This window comes from Perognathus longimembris, chromosome 6, assembly GCF_023159225.1.
Source record: "Perognathus longimembris pacificus isolate PPM17 chromosome 6, ASM2315922v1, whole genome shotgun sequence".
Lineage (NCBI taxonomy): Eukaryota > Metazoa > Chordata > Mammalia > Rodentia > Heteromyidae > Perognathus > Perognathus longimembris.
The window spans coordinates 73,133,238-73,157,035 of NC_063166.1; the positions used below are offsets into that span (position 1 = coordinate 73,133,238).

At 45.2% G+C, this 23,798-nt stretch overlaps 1 long non-coding RNA gene across 1 annotated transcript in view; it reads right to left on the bottom strand.

The window, feature by feature from the left end:
- The window catches only part of LOC125353496, an 80,596-nt gene extending 69,160 nt beyond the window's left edge, over window positions 1-11,436 (bottom strand). Inside the window, exon 1 of the long non-coding RNA XR_007211340.1 lies at window positions 11,346-11,436. This is a non-coding gene — a long non-coding RNA (uncharacterized LOC125353496). The remainder of the gene's footprint in view (window positions 1-11,345) is intronic.
- Window positions 11,437-23,798: the final 12,362 nt, after the last annotated feature.

Consider the following 23,798-nt stretch of genomic DNA (forward strand, 5'->3'; position numbering starts at 1 on the left):
TAGAGGGAAGTAGCTAGATCAGATGCTGGTGCAAAGGGTCCAGACAGGCATTGGATGAGTCTGCGTCCCTGTTACCTAGGGGGGGGGGGGGGGGAGAAGCTCTACTTCCTTAAATAATTTTAATTTGGGAACAGGGTAGAGAAAGGCTGCCCCCGGGCAGATAAGAGGCAGCTACAAAGGAACCCACTGGAATCGCTGAGTAAGTAATACTCCCCATCAAGGATTTAAAAACCAGTGGGGAATAACAGGCCCCACCTCCCCTCAGTGTCCTCTCCCTTCCTGCAGCCAGTTCAGGGAAGGACATCCAAGCCAACCATGGGACCGTTGTCCAGTGATTTATGGCCCTGAGACAAAGGCTCACAAGGAAAGGGCCTGTGAAACTCCAGCAGTGTTGCTGGGACAATTAGAGCCCATCCATCTATTGAAGTCAGCACAACATCCAGAAAGTGGGTCTGGGCTGGAGCTGGCCTGGGCTGAACGCCAGTGCTACCCTTGTGACTTGACTGACATATGGAATGAGCACAAAAACATCAGCAGTTGGGAGAAGCAGCCCCATTTTTCAGATGAGGAAAATGAAGGCCAACCAGCTAGAAGGTACAACCTGAGACCTCCATGAGTTCCAAGGCCATACTCCCTGGTGTCACATCTTATCACGTCCCAGGAAGTTTGAGCAGCTGCCTAGTATAGATGGCTCCTTGGAGCTCTTAGGGGCTTTTTCCATTTTCCAAGAAAGAAATGCTGAAGTCCCTGTGAGGGTCAACAGGTGGCTTGCAGTCCGCAATTCACTCTACACACAAGGCTGGTGTGTCCAGAGCTTGCATGCATCCTCCTTTGGAACTCTGATTCTACAGGGAAGGGGTAGGGGTGGCAGGCCCCAACCTATAAGCCACATGAAGTGTTCTAGGGCTTTGTGAAGTGTATATGAGGGGAACCCCACAGGACACAGGTGTTCAGTCCTGATCTGAACTGCTCTATTTCAGGATTGCCATGCCTAATTCAGCTCTGTGGTCCCAGCACTGTGATCAGTGCTGCACCTGCACCTGCACAGGTTTGCTGAATTAAAGAATGCACCTTTGGCACTGAAGATGTGATAAGGAACTGAACTTGAGAAGAAAAAAGAGAAAGAAGAGGAGGAGGAGGAGGAGATGGAGAAATATTAAGGGGACAATGTTCCTTGTAAAAAGCAGACACAAAAATAGATAGCAAAAAAAATCCACTAAATTCCAGAGGAATCTAATCACATAAAATAGCACATGTATATCTGTGCAGAGCAAAAGTTCTAGATAAAAAAGATGTAAAGCAAAATATTAAGCCATGTCGCTGTGCAGTTAGCTTCAATTGGCTCTTTGAAAATGTTTTTTTTCCCCCTCCCAAATCTGCAATTCTCCAGCTCATAGGAAAAAGGTCATAACCATTTCACTTAGTAACATAGTTGTTGTGGTTTTTAATAATAACGTTTAGGGTATCACCAGCCTCTGTAAACCCAAAGCTGCCCGCCAGATGCCAGCCCCAGTCCTGCTGTTCTGTGAGTGGAGAAAGAAGCAAACCCCAGGGCCCACAGCGCTCACGCCAGGGTGCCAGGGCCTTCACGTACAGAGTCCTGCCGCCAGACCTAACAGCCATCTGCCAAACCTTTGGCACCACCAAGTACATTTCCGTGACTCTTTTCTTCACTGCAAGTCAGGAAATCAAAGCACATCTTGTACGCAAGGTGGACCCTTTCTGGTAAAACACACACAAAAAAACTTAATCTCTGGTCCAGAGGCAGTAGATTGCGGCGGCAAGGCTGCAGCCAAAACCATTAATCTTTGCCGCCTTCCCCAACTGGCCCGAATAGTAAAGAAGATAATACCCCAGCAGAATCAGTGACCCACTACAAATTGGTCCTGAAAGGTCCACCAGCATAAATAGACTTTTGCTGATCCAACACTTGTTAGGAACCCCAACAAAGAGACTATTGGCTCATCTGATGAGCCGCTTGCAATGGGCCCTTGCAATGGCTGGTGATGGATGACCACCCTCCCTTAGAGGGGAAGATACAGCTCCTGGTATGGGGCCCTTTCTCATCTTAAATTTGTCCTCAATAAATCACAGGTGCAGAGAAGCCGGCATCAGTTTCATTACACCTACATGCTCCGGTATCAATCACACCACCATGGCGGCCTGTCTGGGTGCAGTTCATTTCAAGTGGCTTTTTCAGTCCTGATTCTGTTTCTACGGTGACGCATGCCTCCCAGGGACTGGGACCCAGAGGGCGGGAGGAGAAGCTTCCGTCTGGAGGTCTCTGTTCACTTGGTCCTCAGCACTTATTCCTTCCTCTGGCTACCTCCACTAAGTTCCAAGAATGGGTGGTGTCCTTCTGAGCTCAGCACCCAGTGTCTTTGCAAATGGCCTCAAGCCTGAGAGTCATAAACACTAGTCTTTTAGATAATGGCTCTGATAGTCTCCAGCTAAGAGAGAGTCACTGGGCTTTGCCTGGGCTCAGTTTCTGCATCTGGAAAATGGTTCAATGCTACCTCCCTGTGTGCAGAATAAACATGGTAAGATGTGAACAGCCGGTATACATACTAAGCAGATCTGAGATTTAGTCCTGGTTCCTGGGGGGCCTGCACTTGGCTTCCCACTGGAGAGAAAATATGGCAGAGATGGCTGATCTTAGGTAGCCAGACCCATGGAAGTATGAGAAACACACTGTTCCTCTTTCTGTCCACCTGCCTGGGACCATTCTCGGTGCCAAAAGTGTTGGTTATGGCTCAAAATTTATGAAGAGGCTATTATAGCTCTATTTTTCCCTCTTGTTCCTTGTATTTCAGGCAGTTAAAACACACTTAAAGCTAAGGACGCCAGTGGGTTCTCGGACCTCTTCTTAATGCACATAATCTAATACTTCAGTGTCATTAAATGCACGTGTGAGGCTCATCATAAAAGTCATAAACTTCTTTCAAAAAAAATCACGAGCAGGAATAAATGGTTTCTTTGGAGGCTGGATCCATAAACCCCTCCAATCCCACCATAGGCCTCCTGACAGCCCAGCTGCCCCTCCTGTGGGGAGGAGAGCTCCCAGCCCAGATTAGCTCTGCTAATCATTAACCAGATGAGCAGGTCTTTGGGCAGAAGAGAGGGGAATGCAAAGGACCCTGCCCTGGAGCTGGTCAAAATGTCAGACAGAACAAGCTTTTCAAAAAGACACTTGCCTTCGCTCTAAACCTACAAGAGAGCTAGAGTGACAGGGTCATTTATCTGCAGAAGAGCTGAGGAGAGGGTGGGGAAAGAGGAGACTGAGAAGCAGAAGCAAGGAGCAAGGTAAAGGAAGGAGAGACAGAAGGAGAATCCAAAGAAAGGTTTGGAAAGCAGACAGAGAAAAGCATAAAGGAAGAGGAGACAGATTTTTCCCCAGGGTGCCAAGGTTTATCAGTACCGCCTACTGGCTTAGAATCTAGAAACAGATCCTACAGATTTACACAGGTATGCAAGATATCACAACAAACAGAATAGAGTAGCGGCAGCGACCATGATGGTGATGATGTGTCCACTCCGTCTGTTTATGCTCCTTACATGCAATGACCTCATTGAACTAAGGTAACGTAAGGGAGCTACTTTTCACTGACTCCAAAATGTATGCTATCTAAGGCCCATTTTAACATCTCTGACACTGACATGCTCTTTGCTATCAGTGTGAGCCAGCAGCAGGCAATCCTGCCGTCGTCGTTGCCCTATCTGGGAATGTGCACCCAGACTTGAAGATCAGGCAGCCAGCTGCAGCTTAAAATCCTGAGAATAACAAAGGCGCAGTCTGTAGAGAAAGTTACCACTAGCATTTGCTGGGACCTAAGATGGCAGTGTGTTGCTAAACATGGGCAAAGACAATGACGAATCCTGGCTCTGGTGTGATCTGGAAAAGGTGCCATGGCCAGCTCATGTTTATAATTCTGGCTGCTTGGGAGGCTAAGATCTGAGGATTGTAGTTGGAAGCCAGCCCAGGCAAGAAAGTCTATGAAACTCTTATCTGTCATGAAGCACCAGGAAGCTGGAAGGGGAGCTGTGGACCAAGTGGTAGAGCCCCAGCCTTGAGCAAAAAAAAAAAAAAAAAGCTCAAGGACAGTGCCCAGATCCTGAGTTCAAGCTCCAGTGACCAGCACAAAAAGAAAAAAAAAAAAAGACAATGTTGAGCTACTCTCTGTATATGGAGTTTGAGGAATACCGTAAGGGAATGATTTTACTAGGTTGAAAGGCCTTATGATAAAAATTCATGTTGAAAAAAACTCCAAGAGTACATTTCATAAGTATAAAATTAGAATTCTAAGTATTATATCACAAATGAAAATATGACATCAGTTTCACTGGCAGTAGGGTTCTATACTCCTTAGTGTAAAATAATGATATGATATACAAGCATGATAAGTTACATCTTTAGGCAAGGAAACCGAGACAGCTTCATTCCCCTCTCAAAGGCAGGAAGAGAGCCTAAACATCAGGACTTTCACACTCCTAGAGCTTATGTCCTTGTCACCCATCATTTTCCCTGACAGGCCTGAAGCCCACTCAACACCAGTTCCAATCCCAGTGCTTTGTGACCCAGGAGAGCGATATCCAGTCTCACAGACGCTCAGAAAACCCACTTCTCCACGTCGCAAGTGGTACAGTCCATAGGAGAGACGGTTTCGCGTGGCAGTGACCATCAGGAGGAGCTAAACCATAGTTAGTGGCCAAGTGAGGATCTGCACACAGGCCCCCACAAGCCTTCTCCGCCTCTGCAGTGACAGCATGAAGACCTGGATGGCACCAGGAGCTCAGAGCCACCCTGAAACTGTGAATGTCAGTAGAAGTTGCCTCTGTCCCAACTCAGGACCAAACAGTCTCTATCTGCTTCCCAGAACCCACTGACTGCTCAGCCTTCTTCCCTATTAATCAAACAGCAGGCACTGAAATCATATTAGGGCATTGCCGTGGTTATTATTGTCTACATCTGAGTGCCCGCACTGTGTGCTGAACTGGACTAGCCCTCTTCCAAGGCTTCACAGGTATTTTATCCTCACAGCCAGCACCAGCAGGCATGTTACAGACAAGGGGAGCCTAGTGAAGAATATGCCCTCAGGGACCCTGGGCCCATCCCCAGAACAAATATACCCAGTGTTTCAGGTTAATTTGGTATTCAAGGGGGGCAGAGGAGAGGAGTAACTTACTATATCTCCATTCGATCCTAGGCTTGAGCCAGGAACAAACAGCACATGCCTGTAATCCTAGCTACTCAGGAGGCTGAGATCTGAGGATTGTGGTCGGAAGCCAGCCCAATCAAGCAGCAAAAAGCCAGATCAAGTGGCAGAACACTAGCCTTGAGCAAAAAAGCTAAGAAATAGTGCCCAAGCCCTGCGTTCAAGCCCCAGGAGTCACTCATACACACACACACACACACACACACACACACACACACACACACTTACAAATAGCACAAAGGATACCTTCTTCTTTGCTTCCCTGATGAAAAATAAAATACATTTACTTTGGAAAATACTACTAAGAAGACATGGCCATATAGAGTCCCCACACACGGACAGCATCTGCTATGGGTTGGGTATGGTTTAAATGTGCTTCCCAAAGCTTCATGTGGTGAAGGGTGGCAATGATGGTGTGGGCCCTTTAAGAGGCAGAGCCCAATGGGAGGTCCTTAGATTAATTGGGAACATATTCTTGAAAGGGATTTTTGCCCCACCCCCCCATTCAGAGATGCAAACTCTTCTTCCCAAACCATCACAAGGCCCTTCCCAGATCTGAGCTGATCCCAGTACCAAGCCCTTGACCTTCCAAGATTGTGAACCAAATAACCCTTTTATTCTTTGTAAATTTTGCCTGCCTCTGGGCTTTTGTAATAGTAACAAGAAGTAGACTTGCACAACCCAAGTTCATATTTTTTTGTTTCTTTCTATGCTTCTTTTCTAGCCACGTTTGCAGTATATATTATATGTGCAATTTTATATGTTGCTTAAAAAAAACAGCATAAGCATTTCTCCACATTTTTTAGGAACTCTCTGACAGCTTCATTTTTACTGTTAGCAATAGCATTAAGTGAGTGGACCATAATGTATTTAACTGCCCTCCTAGAGGAAGGAGGTTCAACCATGGCCAGTGCCCTGCCTAAAAGCTTTGCCTACATTGTCTTTCCTTGGGATAAATTATTTACAGTAGCATTAACTGAGTCAAATGACTTATACATTTTCAAGACTTAGATACGTATTATTATCAAGACTTAGATACATATTATTATGCAATTTCTTTTTGAGAATGCCTAGTTGAACCCATTCTGCTAAACACTGAATACAAGCATTTTTTAAAGATTCTCTGTTCATGTGCAAAGTAAAAGTTTTTTGGATTGTTTAGGTAAGTAACAAGTAAACATGAACTCTCTGTAACTTTATCACATGATTACATCTGTAAATGTTTAGGATGAGAGCACAAGGAAGGGTACCCACTACAAGGCACAGAATGCAGGCTATTAAAAAAAAAAAAAACAGCAGGGAAGGGGTGATACTGTCCAAAAAGAAATGTACTCTTTACCTGACTTATGTAACTGTCACCACTTTGTACACCTTTATTATACAAATAAAAGATTAAGTATAAAAAAAAGAAAAAATAGAAAGGAGGGACAACAGGGAAAAGACAGAGCAATAGAGATGGCTAATCCAATCAATGGATAATATATGTATGTGTGAAATACTACAGTGGAACACCTTTGGGCAATTAGTATGCACCAATTTTTAAGTCACTGTTAGATCAAGCTGCTTTATTTTGAAACCCGATTCCCCACTTATAATATGTGTGAGCTGGGGAAAAAAAATGAGTGTCATGGTGGTTCACATCTCTAATGCTAACTACTTTAGGAAGCTGAGACCTGGAGATTACAGTTCAAAGCCAGTTTGGGTTAAAAAGTCTTTAAGACTCTATGTCTAATTAACCAGCAAAATGCCAGGACTGGAAATGTGACTCATGTGGCAGTGTGCCAGCTATGCGCAAAAAACAACAACAAGAAGTAAGCGTGTGAGATCATGAGTTCAAGCTCCAGTACTAACACACACATACACAAAATAATACATGCTTGCTCTAGGAATGATTATATAACTTCTCAAACCCGTGAGCTTGCTAAGCAAGCACTGTGCCACTCGAGCCACACTCCTAGGTGCCTGTTCTTCCTCCTCTTTTATTTTAAACAGAGTTGAAATTCTGTTAAACATATAAGGCCTTTGTAAATAATATGGGAGACCTTATGTAAATTACACTCTCATACCATTGTGTTGAATAAATACTAGCTACTTGAATTCTTCCTGTTGTAAATTATTTTCCGTACACTTTTAAGAGTCTTAAAAGCGTTTCAAATTTTTTTTATCAGTTTGAAAGAGCTCTTTTATATATAGCATATTAACTCTGGATCTTATTGGTTGTAATTTTTTCCAAATCAGCAGTGTGGGTGCGCGCGCATGCGCGCACGTGTGTGTGTGTGTGTGTGTGTGTGTGTGTGTGTAACTCTACCACTTGAGCCACAGCTCCACCTGGTCTTTGTGTGTGTGTGTCTGTGGTTAATTAGACATGCGAGTTACACAGACTTTCCTACTTTCCTGCTTGGGCTGGCTTTGAACCTCCATACTCAGATCTCAGCATCCTGAGTAGCTGGGACCACAGGTGGGAGCCATCTGCATCCAGCTTAAACCAGCTCTTAGCTACTCTCTTTCTGTCTTGATAGACTTTGAAATGATTTAATTTGAAATAAAATAATTTTATTTTCTTTTTGCCTTTCATGTCCGGTAAGGCTTCAGGGAGGAGTTCTTTTAGATAGAGTTAGAAATAGGAAAGGGTTTTAATTTCCAAATATACAACTCAGAATATACGGCTTTCTTTGCTGTGCTGCATTTCTAATAGGCAAAGCAGGTTCTGACACTGTCTTCATGTTTCCAAGGACATTTTGATAACAAAAACAAACAAAAATACCCCCCCAAACAAACAAAAATGACCCAAAACATTAAAATCCTCCTGGTCCAGAATCTCCACTTTGTTTGAGTATTCCATACGTTTCCATCAAAACAAGTTCTAAGGAATGAGAAAGCCTCCGTGTTTGGTTTTCATTTTTTATGTCTATTAAAAATAAACATGCTGAGAAGATACCTTTTAGTCTCTTTATCAAGCCCCAAATGATGCGTGGTCTTTGTCAACTCCGCATTGACAAAAGCAACCAGCACCATTTGCGAGACATCCTGAGCAGACTGGGCGAGGAGCAGTCTCCCAGCCGATGATCAAAACGGTTTCAACCATGCGATAGGGGTGGCCAGAAAGTCCCTCCTCTTACCGGGGCACCCAGGAGGCGGAATGTGGTCTCCAGCTCACCCACCTACGCTCAGCCCACAGGACACTCAGCGGACTCTTCTGCTAGGAAACGTGGAGAAGCTCACTGCTTCAGAGGCGCACAAACAAGTCACCTTTCATGCTGAGTCAATTTAATCAATACTTGAATTGCCTCCGAAACTCAGGACATTGAGATAGAGCAAAGCCACACTACCCAGTGAAGCAGCTTTCAATTCTAATGAGCTTCTATGTGCTAATTAGTGACTTTGCTAACTGGAAGCTTTCTTTGTTAGAAAACACTCCCCCCACCCACCCACACACACACATACACTTGCCTTGGCGTGATACAAAATGCCAGGTGGCTTACAATTTTTGTTTTGCATCCTCAAGTGTATCTCCTTCCATCTTTTATCATCAATTATAAAGGGAAGAAACTTTGATCCTTTTGCCCTGCTAAATAAACTTAACTGATTTTTTTTTCATTATTGTCCTTCAGTGACTAGCATTGCATTCTGTGTTGTAAAATCCAGAAAAGTACAAGAGCTTAATTTCTCCTAAATCCTACCTTTCACCCCACCTGGCAGGAACTGAAACTCTAGAGGACAGACACAGCCTCTGTGGAAGAGAGACAGGACAGAGAGCCTGCCCTTTTCCATTGTACTGTGAGATTTGATAATTTGCAAATTGAGCAGCCATCGTTATTTCTGAGGAGCAAGCCCAGTCTCTTCTATTTTCTAGCAGGATGTGGGCCAATTATTTGTCTCCGAAACACACAAATGCTTAGAGCACTTGAGAATTTTTAGCCGTAAATCTGATTGCTAACAGGAATGGTTATAAAGAAAAATCCTTTTTAATCTGAGCAGGAGGGGAGGGGAAGATGAAGGAAGGAAGAAAATGCTACCTAGAGCTCACTACAGCTGGGAGTTGTTTTTTTTTTCTTTTTCTGTGAATGAGGATTTATAACTAGGATGCCTGAGTGGAATTCTCCCTCTCCCTTTTCTGCCTTCTATCTTTGCTCTCTGTCTTGGATCTGTCTGTCACTTGCTGTGGGTCTACTCTACTGTTCTCTCTCTTGAGTACTTCATGAAGCTACCCTGCCTGAAAGAAATAGCATTCAGACCCCTGAGTCCCGCGTAAAAGTCTTTGGGACTGATAGAGATAAATCCCATCAGGCTTTTGTTTCTACTCAAAGTGCACCCCCCCCACCCTTGGTCATTTATTAGACGAATTAAAGTATCAATTTCTGTTTAAACATTAACAGGGTGATGCCAAATATTAGTCAGTTCCTAATAATTTTGAGGGATTAAAAAGATAATAAAAGTAATAGTCCATTACATTATCTACTTCAGCAAGATTGTAATGAACGTAATAAATTCTGGATCAGGGTTATAACAACTTCCATCTATTTAAAATGAATTTGTAGGGTTACTTTCATTAACTATGTATATGGGGGAAAATGATCTGACATATTACTTTAAAAGAGCCGTAAAACCGATTAGGAGAAAATATGCTTTCCAGATAGAGACTCTGGCCACAGGGGGACAATTTTATCCCTGGGAACAGGGGAGAGAATGGTAGACGAGGCCGTCCGATTCCTGTCCTTCCATGAACATCATGAGAGTGTCCACTTTAGTAGACACAAGTAAAAAGAACCTTCTTTTTCCTTCTTTCTATTTTTTTTTCTCCTCCCCAGGCATACTCCCACTAATGAACCAAGGTTGGCTCTGGGAACTTTGGTAAGGAAATCAACCCTAAGCCTGCAGCCCAACCTGGCCTTTGGGACCCCCAGGGAAAGCTGCCATATTAAAGGGGCCCCTGCCCTCATTGCTAGAGGAGACAAGGGAGCAAGCACTTGACTGCACCACAGAAATTACTGCTGTACCTCGAATGCCCGCTTCATTTATCAATTTCATAGCAGAAAAACCCATATGACTGCCTTGTTCAGTCGTACGCTAAATCTAGTCACAGAAAGCTCCCCACTGCCAGTCAAGTGTGTTATGCATGAGCCAGGATCCAGTAACTTGAAACACCACTAATGATTTATACTTAATTGAACTTCTTAGTGATTAAAGTGGCAGTAATGAATGAATAACGCCCTCCTCATTGCCAGGCCGCCTCTCCGGGGCGGACCAGTGTGGCACACAAACCTCTCTGTCTCTGGAAGCCAGGAAGGAAGACCAGCCCAAGCCGTTCCCCCAAGCTACCCATCTGGGTCCTGGCTAAATTGCTCTCGCTTGCAGTAAATGACTCCATAAGCACCGAATCAGACCATTGATCCTTTTTATTAGATTACCCAATTGGAAGGTTAATGCATTTGCATTTGGCAAACGGGAGTCGGGTCAGCCCAAATCCCACATGGGGATGGGTGTTTAAATGGACACACACGGAGAGCAGCTCTGTCAACATATTGATTTGTTGGCAGCAAAAACCAGATCTGATGTCCCTCTGGCTGCCAAAGAGGCCTGCCCTGGAAAAGCAGTTCCAGGGGTGCATCTTTATCAGCAGGAGGCCAAAGCTGATACCCTGCCCCCATTCTTCTGCTCCCGGAAGGAGGGAGGGAAGAAGAGAGGTGCTGGAAAGATATTCAGTCAGCTCAGGCAAGACTAAAGGTGGATGGTTCAACCAGGAACTCCACTGCCTTCTCTAAATGAAGGAAAATCGAGACAAAACTTGGTGACAGGACCTAGGCTTTGGAAACTAAAAATATATTTTTTTTCTGACAATCACTAGGTCAGATTGTCTATACCCAGTTGTCTAGGTATGATATAAAGCTATTCTTCAATGTTCTAAATGTATTCACCCAACTCTGTATATGGAGTTAACTTTACTAGAATTCTCTACTAAGGAAATTCACAAGTCAGAAAAACATTTTGTTGCTCTCACACCTGCCCTGCATTGGACAATACAAATGGGATTGATTGGAAAGAATTAGAAGTTACTCCGAGAAATCACTTTACAGAAAACCACATCCTCTTATAGATAAGGAAACTGAGACTCAACAAGGGAAGAGAACTTACCAGAAGCCCTCCAGTGAATTCAAGGAAAATTTCCCCAATCTTCTACCTTCCAGATCAGTTCAATGTCTCATTCTTGAGCAAAAAGAGGTAGCACTCCCAGCACAGGTAGCTTAGAGACTGTGATGGGAAAGAAATAGGCATGTTATACAAAGGTCCTGAGAGCTGTATTTCTCATTCAGCTGCAAAAACTAGGTCTTTGTCTGACTTGTTCAGTGGAATACAATGTGCTTTAAGTACTGCTTACAGGACGATCTGTTTAGCATCTTGCCTCGGCAGGCAAGGGACAGGCTTTGTGTTTCCAATTCAGTTCCCTTATTCCTGCTGCTCAACTTTGCAAGGGTAGCTGGGAGGCTGGGACTGAGCCAGACATGTGAAGTCAAACGTTGAGGGTTTTATTCAGGAGGCTGAGATCTGAAGAGCATGGTTCAAAGCCAACCTGGGCAGGAATGTCCGCTAAGTATCTTATCTCCAATTAAGCAGAAAAAATAAATCCAGAAGTGAAGTTGTGGTTCATGTGGTAGAGATCCAGTCTTGAAGTGGAAAAAAAAAATTAAACCTAATGGACAGTGCCCAGGCTCTGAGTTCAAGCTCCAGTACTGACACAGAAATACACACACAAAATTGAGGGTTGACGTCCCAGCTCAGTCACTGAGAGGCCAGGTTCACTTTTGGAGACTTGGCTTCCTTTAATAGAAATAAATCCTCCCTGGGTTGTACTATGTGCAAAAACGACTGGCTTGGATGTGGCCTTTTTCCATGAGTCCTCACTCCCTCTCAGTTTCACAGCAAAGGGGAGGAGATAGGTAGCCAGGTTCTACATGTACTGACTGACTGATGTCGGATAGCACCCAGGAAGCTATTTCCTTTCCTTGCTCTCTCATGCTTTGCAAGAGAGACCCCAGACCCCTGATTAGCCTCTCACCTCCGTCCCCTGATGGAACCTGAAGACTTGAGCCATCTAGGTATGTCCACTCAGACCCTGGCTAAGTATGGGGGTGTTTGACAGGAGAGATCTAAGAGGCCATGAAAACTTGGGTATGGATTGCTATGGTAACAGTGGTATTCATTGATAGGTCTAGAGCACCCTCCTTTAAATACTTTTTTTTCTTACATGTGTCTTAACATCCCCATAAAGTTCACATGACAGCCAAATAAAGTTCAGTGTTATTCTTTACAGAAGCAGAAATGGGCTTCCAGAAGCCAAAGGGAAATAGCTTGGTAGGGCCTACGCTGAGGTTTGAGCCCAAGTTCCTCAGGCCCCAGGATCCATGTTTTGTCACTATGCTCCCTCCCAGAACTCACAGTATCTTTGAGGCAGAAGACAAGTCAAAGTCCAGGAGGGACCTTGAGCTTCTCTATGTAGCCTGCCAATGTCCTGGGACAACACACCCTGGGCAGGCAAGGATACAAGGTGTCTGCCTGGAAGAAGCAGAGCACCAGTGGGAAGGGCAAAACCACTGAGTGAGCAACAGTTGACCTTCAGGAGTCATTGAGAGAGTGCTGAGGTGGCATGGTGTGATGTGATAGGGGCCCACAGGAGGGATGGCTATCTGATTGGGAGTGCGATGTGGGCAGATTCTTCCTAGAGATAGTCACAGCTGAGCGATCTGGGGAAAGGCGGGCAAGGAGGGGCCCTGCTGGAGAAGACAATTCGTTCAGATAGAAATCCCCAGTGTTGATAGCCAATGAGCTTCAGGCTTGAGCAGTCCACGTGCCAAGTCCTCAGAGGCCAAACAGTCAGCCAAGGCCCAGGAAGGACACAAAGACTCTCAGGTGTCAGAAACACATGTTATTGAAAAGTTGCATGGATGTTAATAGATATGAACAGACTCTGTGTCTCTAAATGGACCTGATTGTCAACAGTGTGTGTGCGCAAGATTGTGACTAGGACTTGTGACAGTGTTTCTGTGTGTCTGACCTCTGTGAGGATGAGGGTGTGTGTGTGTGTGTGTGTGTGTGTGTGTGTGTGTGTGTGTGTGTGTGTGTGTGTGTGAAGATTGGCATGTGATTTTCTGCCTCTATGTATACACAGAGGGTAAGGGGCAGAGGGACTGTGAGCCCACTGAGGGAGCTTCTGTTTTTGTCTTGGAAACACTGAGAAGGCTACCTGGAAGAGGAGATCTTTGTTACATGGGACCTTCTTCCTGACTTTCTATGGGATGATCCTAAATCAGAACTTTGGAGACTCACTTTTACTAACCACTCCTACACAGTATGCTATCTCTAGAGAAGCTTGGAATGGACTGAGAAGCATAGAAAGCTAAGGCTGATTTCCAGCCTTCTCCTGGAGATATGTACATCAGCTCCTACTCATATGCGGAGAGGAGAGTAGTCAGGACACTCCCACCCATAGCTATCTCCTGAACTTGGGGCTCTTGAGTACCTTCCAGTGGGTGTTTCCCTGCCCAGATTGAGCTGGCTTTTCATGCACAGCCCAGAGGTGCATCAAGCCTGTTTGGAGAGCTGGACATTGCCCTAGTAACCAGGCTGCTGGGGGCCATGGAACACAGCTCTGTATCTCTGACCTGGATGCGAGGCTGCCTGGATCCCACTTTTAGCACCCTCCCTTCTTAAGGCTATGTGGTTCAGGACAAGCTGTTTCAGCTTCCGTTTTCTCCTCTGTCCTTTAAGGCATCTCCCCCATACCTCGACTCAATGGTGAAGATTCGAAGGTCGACCCGTGGTAGTTGGGCTGCTGTTGTCAAGCAACTTTGTGAGACTGCTGAAGTCCAATTTGCTCATCTGTAAAACAGGAACAAAAACAGCAAGTGAGACCACGTAGAGGAAAGAGCTTTAAACTTTAAAACATAGAGAACATTTGAGAGAGGCCACCTCAGATGAGAGGCCTCAGCCAGATCCTCACTTCTCATCTCCTCTGCCTCCTCTCACTGGACATTTCTTGGAGGAGCTGAGCCTCTGGGTTATGGCTTCAGGCAACAAAGAAACCCAGACAGAGGGCTCTGGGACCCCAAGGACAAGAAACACCCTCCCTCCCCCTGCCCAGGGCAGAGTCTGCCGGTCAGCAGGCACTGGCCCATGGCTCCCTGGAGCTGTGCAGCAATGATTCAGGAAAAGGCTGACAAGGATATTAGCAGTGTGGTTTTTTTTTTTTTTTTAATCCGGAGTCCAGAGAAAATGCACGGTCAGGAATAAAGGAGCCCAAGAGAGCAAGGAGAAAAAGAAATAATCAGAATTAGCCAGCAGGCAGGCAGCAGGAGCAGGGCAATGCAGCCCACAGAGGGCCAGAAGCCTCTCCAGGACCCCAGGCTGGGGAGGTGGCTAGAGAGTGAGCAGGCCAGGCCAGGCCAGGAGCACAAGGGAACTTGGGGCCCCCTGGAGCCCAGCAAGCAGGCAGAAGGGAAGACGAAACAGGAAGCCACTCTCAGGTGAGTCTGGCATGCTCTGGGACTGCCATACACCCCTTTGGGCCCCTCCAGCCCCAAGGCAGTGGGAAAGACTGTCACCCAAGGGCTTGAGATCTCTGCTCCCCATTGTCCACAGGGCTCTGGGTGTGGACACTGAGGCTGGGGGACAGCCAAGAGGCTGCTGCGATGCTGCAGAAGACACTGCAGACAGGGGCACCCACGCTGCCCCTCAAGGATGAACGTGGGACCAAGAGGACCAGAGGCCGAGGCCAGGAAATTCACCAGGGCTCTGGTTGTTAGACAGGATGAATGACAGTGGTCCAGGAGGTGGTCCCTTTCGCCTTTAGTAAGAACAAGAAATGACTGGATCAGGGAAATCCACTGACAGGATCATTGGCGCTGCCTGAAACCTGCATCGTACTAATCATTTATCTTATCAGATTGCTTAAGAAGCAGCCCTATCGCCCCGCATGTGGGTCAAGCTGCGCACGTGTGCTTGGGTGCATGTGGATGTGTGTTGGGTGAGGGCAGAATGAATACATCAGCCTCCGATTCCATGCAGATTCCAAATTAATGGAGTATAAATTAATGACAAATGAAACGCGTGCCGAAAGCCCAGTGTTTCTCCAACAACCTCTGCCTCTGAGTCCTCAGGCGAAGTGCTTCCCTGGGCTGCTGTCCTGCAAAATGGATGGAGATGCATGGAATTGTGTGTCCCCCGGTTACTCTGGCCTGGTGAGGACCCGAGGGCCCATTCGATCCACTTTTTCTACTGCAATGCTTTGACAGTGTCTGCGTTAATAGCCACAATTAGACAGAATTAAACTGTGGATGTGTTCAAAGTATTTGCTTACTGCATGGAATGTTTATTGCACCCCAATTTTGGTTAAGCCCACGCTGGCCTTCTTATTCCTTATATTTTTAATACACCGGGAACTTTGAACAAATAAAATCATCGGGGTCTATCTTGTCCCCTGACCTCTACACTTCATTCCTGTCTCCCTCTATGGGAGGTAAATCGGGATGTGAAGGAGTCACGATGAAGTGGGGAAGAGGAAGCAGGTTGCTTCCCCCAGGCTTTGCTGATGGTCCAACTCTCTCTGTGCAAGACTCTAAATTACACTTATGGAAAGACACAGGGAGCCTGGCAATTGCAGGAACCACAACGCAAATGTCTCTCTCTCTCTCTCTCTCTCTCTCTCTCTCTCTCTCTCTCTCTCTCTCTCTCTCTCTCTCTCTCTCTCCCTCCCCATCAGTAGCACTTGGGCAGGGCAGTGACTGAGCAAACATCCACTTGCCTCTGTGGTCCAGGATCATTTGGGGTGCTAGCTCAAGGCTGGGATCTCCCCAGACCTCTTACCTGCCCAACCCACTCCCTTAAGATAGGTCACTTCTTACGTGAATATCAAACCCAAATCACAACCCCTCCCCAAATTTAATTTATTTCTACCTAAACAAGTTCTTTTATCATAAAGCAATAAATTTGTCTTGGTGCTAGCAATTTGTTGCGGGTGACATAACATTGCAAATTGATTAATCGCTACTGTACAGGGCAAAATGAGAAAAGCAAGGAATTATTATGAATAGCGTCCGTCCTTTGCGGGAGGGATTCATTATTCAAAAGTGCTCCGCTGGTGCTTACATGTGCCCTCCGTACAGATTACATCCATTTGCAGACTTCCCAGATCATGCTTACACAAATCAACAAACGTGCATTTATTAAGACATAGAATGAAAGCTATTTAAAAGTGAAAAATGGGCCTTTTGCATTACTTTTCTTCCAGGAGGGCAAATATAAGGGGCATGCTCCCAGGGAGCAATCCCACCGCTGTCCCATGAGGGTCTTTACGTTCTGTGCCTGCTGCTGGCTCATGCAGACACCAACCATTCTGCCTTCCCCATCGCTGACAATCCCAGTTATCAGAAATATCCTGCCTAGCAATTCTCACTCTGGCTCCAGTGAGTTAAGCAATCAGCTCTTACTGCCTATCAGCCTACAGCAGTGGAGAACAGTTCTCAGCTCTCTGAAAATGAGCTTCCTTACATTCCCCTGGGGGGAGGGGGAACAAATATTAATTGAGTACTTGCTTTGCACCAGACACACTCCTGAAGGCTTTCCTTGAATGACTGGCACAGTCTAATACCCCCCAACTCCCCAAGCCTTATAGTGTTCATGTAAAGAGCAAGTGAAATAACCTGCACATAAAGTACAAAGGGTCCAAATATGTTAGGTATTATCCCCATTCACATTTCATTTCATTATAGATATGCTCAGTAGTATTGCTGTCTCTTTACAAATGGGGGAAACTGAGGTTTGGTGAGGTTATACTATTTCCCAAATCAAACAGCGAGTAAGTGAGCAGGGCCTATTTCCACATAGAACCTAGCTTTAAAAAAAAAAAATAGCATGTAGTTTTTTTTCACTACATCTAGTCTCAGAACAATTTGGTGGTCAAAAAGAGGGGGATTTTCTCCCTCCAATATGACCTATTGGAACACAAATCAGTCACCTACTCTTACCCTTTAGAGTCTCTGATGAGATCTTTGAATGAGTCTGAAGATGTAATGACCGGCACCTGCCCATTCCCATATGCTCAGTATAGCCCCATCTAGCTCTACATGATCCTTTCCGTACTCTTGCCCTATTAGGGAGGACTCTTCCTGAAGGAGGTTCATTAGGGAGGACTCTTCCTGAAGGACGCTCGTCGCTGGCCCCAGTGAAGGCTGGAAGGTAGCTTAACAGCTCCAATATTGATTATTCCTGCTGAACTCATAAAAAAGTAAAAATAGGCTGGGATCTCAACTTTCATATTTTAATTAGATTTCAAAGCCACTTTTATAAAATGAGAAAGCCTTCGTTATTTCTCTGCTATACAGAGGACCATTAGTCACTCCCCAGCTGTACTACAGTCCCTTCTGATCCCTGCTACTACCCTTCAGAGGAAAGGAATTGATCATCTTCCTCTGAGAAAACTATGCCTGAACCACACGCCTGTCTACAGGTACCCAGAAACCCGAGATGGTCCAATGATAAGCCTGACCTATGCCTGGAACCAAGAGTTGTTCTGTGAGCTCATCTCATAAGACAGCATCTGTCAAGGAGTTGTTGATCAAACTGCCCACACTAAAATCACCCTGGGGCTTGTATATTGTGCCAATCCTAGGCCTCCCCCGACCCTACCCCTGCTACAGAATCATCTCCCAGGTATGGTCTGGCAGTGCAAATGCCGGATATACTTTGTGTGTAACATTTTTGCACACAATCATTTGCAAACTTTGAATACTTTTCACACTCCCTGCCCAATGTATGCCACCAGATTGAATCACTGTTTGCAGCAAATCTCAACTGACTCACTGCCATACCTCATTTAATGAAAGGGAGACAACTAATAATCTAAGAAGCTATTGGCTCACAGACAATTTCAGCTGTCCCCATTGATGCCTTACAGGGCATCTCTGCACACCCAAGGCAACCAAGGTTCCCAGATGAAGCTAGGCCAGAGGTTACTTCCGTGGATACCTCATGAAGTGATTCAGAAAATAGACTCTTAGATGGAATGGATGTTACTGGAACATCTCTACACAGTCCTGAGCCCTGTTTACAATAGCCAAAGCCCCAAAGTTGTTTGGCACCTCTCTCCCTGTCATCACACCTGTCATTATTTTACAAGGGCAGCAGTTCTCAAACTTTACTTAGCATGCCATCAGAACTACCTGGAAAGCTTGCTGAAACCCAAGTTGCTAGGCTCTACTTCCTGGAGCTTCTAACTCAATAGGTCTGAGCAGGGCCTTAGACTTTACATTTCTAAAAAGTTCTTAGGGAATGCTATTGGTCCAGGAACAAGATTTTTAATCTCTAGGCTTGTAAGCTCTATGTTATATTCCCAGAGTGTAATATACAGTAGATGCTCAATTTATGTCTGCACAACAAACAAGTCAATGACTAAGTATATTGTGTTAACTGCCTTATGAAGCTCTTTAACTGGGACTCCTTCCATTTTGTCTGTGGTTACTCAGCATCTGCCAGACATCAATAAGCAACCAGGAGTATGTGTCCCAGGATAAGGCAGGGTCTGTGGCTGCTCACACTCATAAAAACAGGACTGGCCCACTTAGGAAGGAGGGAGCAAGAAGGCCCATTTAGGCCTTGATGATGAAGGACAAGGTGATTCTTCCCACATCCAAACACTGGCCTATCCTTCCTAACTGGGCAGCCTTTAGGTCCCAGAGGAGCTCAGTTTTTTCAGGTAAAAATTGTCTCAGAAGTCACTGAAAAAATTCACAGAGGCTGTGCACAAAAAGGGCCCAGCAGTGTGTGGTACATTTGGGGTTGAAGTGGATGTCTGTTGCTTCAGCCCCTACGACTCCTGTCCCCTTGTGCAGGGAGTCCAAGAGATGTTTCGAGAGTAATGAATTCCCTCATTTCAGCTAAACCACCCATGGTCCTGGTTTTGTAGAAATGTACGATAGAACATGATAAATTATTGTTCTAAGCAGAAGCTTCATTCAAACATGCATTTCCCTGTCAATTTAATTTTGTTTGGATGTATTTTCCAGTGGGTTTTGACTGGGAGCATAGATAGTACATAAAGAGAAGAACATGGTGTCTTGGGTTTCTGATCTGAGTCATATTGAGCCTGTGGTGTGGGGTGGTGGGGAAGCTGGGGGATTATTATGCACCAGAACCCCAACATCACAGTCACGCCCAGGTGGTTACATATGTCTGAGGGTTCTCTTCAGTCTTTCCACAGGCTATAGCAATACTTCATCTCTCCTCAGATGGCTGAGTTTCTCTATCCTAGGCCATCTTTTGCATGAACCCCCAAGAAAGCAGTCTTGTGTGCACTCTCCAGTATGCGTGAAGCCAAGATCTCCAGCATTTCCTTTTTCCTCTTAACACCTAAGGACTTCATATGCATTTCTAAGAACAAAGACACACCCTTGCATGCTACAGTGCAGTAACTTAGGTCAGGAAATGAACCCCCCAAAATGCAATACTGTTATTGAGTTCCTGGTCTATGTTCTAATTTTGCCAATTCTCCCAAAGATGTTCTTGCTAGCTATGTCTCAGTTCAAGTCCCAATTCAGAATGGCACTTTGCACATCTCTGATTCCTTTGATCTCAAAGTACTCCCTAGCTTCTCTTGGTGCTTTATTTCCTTGACATTTTTTTTTTTTTTTTTTTTTTTGGCCAGTCCTGGGGCTTGGACTCAGGGCCTGAGCACTGTCCCTGGCTTCTTTTTGCTCAAGGCTAGCACTCTGCCACTTGAGCCACAGCGCCACTTCTGGCCGTTTTCTGTATATGTGGTGCTGGGGAATTAATTGAACCCAGGGCCTCATGTATATGAGGCAAGCACTCTTGCCACTAGGCCATATCCCCAGCCCCTCCTTGACATTTTTGATGAGTTACTTTGTAGACAATAACTCCATTCGTATTTGTCTAATGATGCCTCATGATTGGATTCTAGTTTTTCTTTTATTTTGAACAACTGGCCACAGAAGTTGAGGGCTTCTCAATATGCCCCATCTGCCCTATTATTGATGAATTGACAATGGTCACTTGGTGGAGTGGGTTGTCCTAGGTCTCACAACTGTAAAGATGCTATTTTCTCTCAATAATCCATAAGTAAATTATGGGGTGATGTTTGAGACAGGTACAAAAATTTCAGTCTCGGGCTGGGGATATAGCCTAGTGGCAAGAGTGCCTGCCTTGGATACACGAGGCCCTAGGTTCGATTCCCCAGCACCACATATACAGAAAACGGCCAGAAGCGGCGCTGTGGCTCAAGTGGCAGAGTGCTAGCCTTGAGCGGGAAGAAGCCAGGGACAGTGCTCAGGCCCTGAGTCCAAGGCCCACGACTGGCCAAAAAAAAAAAAAAAAAAATTTCAGTCTCCATGGATGATTCTTATCCAAATCAGTTATTACTGTATGGTTGCAACATGATAATTTTTTTTCCTCTCTCCAAATCTGTCATGCCTTCTACATTTTCCTCTTGGCACCATGCTATAGAGTGTTTCTTTCCCTCTTCCCATTTGCTTGTGCATTGACTTATTCATTGTCAGATTCCTCTTCTATTCAATACACTACAGTGCACTGTCACTGTGATTATTATCAGATACCCAAATCACATGACATCATGGAATCCTCATGACACTTGGGCAAATAAAACCACTATTATCAGAAATGTAGACTTCCACCGTAGGTCCTATACCTTCATCAGTCATGTAGTAGGACTTTGCTTCCTGATTCCCAGCACTAGGATCTGTCCCAGAAGTGCTACTTTCCTGTAGCACTTGGTGATCACAAAGTCCTGGCTAAAAGATAGGAGCCCTCACATTGTAGCAACAAGCCCCAGGGCTTTGGTCCAGAGTGTGGGAAAAGCCTGGCTTCCCCAACATCTCTTGCTCTTTCTGAAGTGTCTCAGCCGTGGTTGGTGGGCAGTTGATTGGGATGTCCATTGATAGGATGTCCCCAAGAACTGGTAGTACTTTTGAAATTAGTAAGACAGACTGAATAAGCTCAGCCAGTTCCAAGTTCATCATTCAACAAATATTTGTGGAGCACATACTACCATGTGCCAAGCTTAGACTAGTGTGTACTTCATGGAGCTAAAAGAAGAGTAGACTACAATCAAACCACCCCCAACTTCATATCTGATGCTCATGAGGATGAAGCTCTTAGGGAAAAGGAATTAATGATCATCATCTCCAATGGGGAAACATGACTTTGTCAAAGATGGCAGGGAAGCAGCTTAACCAATGATTTACAAGATGTGTTTTGTTAGACCATTACTCAAGGTAAGACTCAGAGATGCAGAAAGACTCAAGAACATACCCAAGGTTGCAGAGTGAAGCAATCCAGACTCAAATTCTAGGTGTTTGGACTCCCCGATCTAGCACTGATGCAGCTTTTGTATCAGAGTGATTCCCTAAACAGCACTGGTGATTCTGGGCACAAGGTTTGGCCCATCTGTTCCGTTTAGCACATTTTGTTCCCACTGTGACACTGAAAGTCCCTGGCAAGTACAGGCCAGAAGGAAATAGCTTACTGAGAAGATAGAGCCCTCTCTCAGTTGGGATCTTTTCTTCCTTCCTTCCTTCCTTCCTTCCTTCCTTCCTTCCTTCCTTCCTTCTTTCCTTCCTTCCTTCCTTGCTTCTTTCCTTCCTTCCTTCCTTCCTTCCTTCCTTCCTTCCTTCCTTCCTTCCTTCCTTCCTTTCCTTCTTTCTTTCTTTTTGGAACTAAAGCCAGTCATGATGATGCATAACTGTAAATCCCACCATTTGGGACATGGAGGCAGGAGAAACTCAAGTTTGAAGGCAGTCTGGGCTACATAGCAAAGCTCTGTCTCAAAAAGGACAAAAAAAAAAAAAAAGAGAAAAAAAACAACAGAGTGTCACCCAGGAGTTTAAGACCAGCACTTATGTTCTTAATCATAGCATATTCTGAAGATGTCTGTCTACCCATCTGTCTGTCTTTCTATTTGAGAGGCTGCAGGCAAGGCCTCAACCCTGGGAGCCACCGGGTAAATTCCAAGAGAGAGGAAGGATGTCCACAGCTGGCCCATGACTCAAGGCAAAGTCAAGGGTGGTGAATTAACTCAAGCTCATACCCATGCCCTGATACAGGCCCACATCAATACCCCTGGCCTCCAGGTCTCCTCTGGCTGGCCTTGGCCACTTCCAGCTTGACACCTGATCCCTGTGGAAGATGACACCTCAGCAGGAGAGGGATGAGGGCAGACACAACTGCCGCCACTGGAGCCTCTCCATAGCTGCAGCGAAAGACTCTGAGGACTCTGTCCTGAGCACTGTCCCCAGCTCCCTTTTCCAGCCAATGGCCACGGAGGGTAGATTCTCAGAGATAACAATCTTGATAGATAGAGACCGAGAGACAGAGAGAGAGAGAGAGACCTTTAAGTGACTTGTCTGCATTGCCACAAATAGAAAACTGATTCATACTCAAAGCCAGTGGCTTGGGAGCTTATTCAGTTAACCTTTTTTTTTGTTTTTGTTTTTGTTTTTTGTTTTTTTTGGTAATCTACTTCTTTCTTATATAATCAGCATATACATGCCCAGGCCTTGGTACCCTCATAGGTTTTCCACAAACACTTGTTTAATAACTAAATGCAAGTAGGTGTCTATCTGTGCAGGTGTCTGAGTGAGGGTGTTAATACCTGTGTGTGTGCATGCAAGATTTCACAGCAGGCAGGCATCTGGACTCCTGAGCTGTTAACTGCAGGAGATTCAGTGAGAGAAGGTACCAGAATGGATAGGGTGCCAGAACACATAGCTCTCCCTGACTTTCAGCTCTAGTTTAACTCATGTTTGCCTCTGGGCTCAGGGAAGAGGATCAGCATTGCGCAATCCAGGTTTTGGGCCAGGAAGTGATAACTCAAACTTAACTATAAGGTCTGGCATTGTTGGCACCTTTAAGGAAATGGAAAGACAACAGGATTTGAAGAGAGATTTGCCACATTTCCTGGTCCCAGCATAGACTTGGGTCTTAATCACCATGGGGGAAATCATTTTGCTCCTCCAATCTACAGATTCCTCACCTGAAACGGCAATGCTAATATACCTACATTACAACTTACAGTATTGTAAACATTCGATATAGGAGAAAACCAGCACAAAGTCCAAAGTGCAATAGGTTCTCTGTGGACATTAGCTCCCTCCTCAGTCCTTATAGAGAACATTCTAGTGCTTGTCTAAGCTCATGTTGCTAGAACATATACCTGAGGCCATATAATAATAGATAAAAATAATGCATTTATTTTCTCACTATTCTAAAGGCTAGGAAACCCAAAGTGAAGCTCCAGAAGGTTCAGTGTCTGCACTCGAGAGGGCTGCTCTTGGCTTCTAAGATGGCGCCTTGGTACTCCTTCTTCTGGAGGGAAGGACACTATTTCTTGGCCAAGGGTAGAAGGCAAGTAGATCAAACTCTTCTCAAAGCTTCTGACGTAGGGATTGGTTCCCATTCAGGAGGGAAGAACCTTTGAGATCCCATCAGTTCTTAAAGGCCCCTGTTCATTCTTATCACATTGTCATTGCATATCTGTGGCTGAATGTGGGAAGGCATCACTTGTTC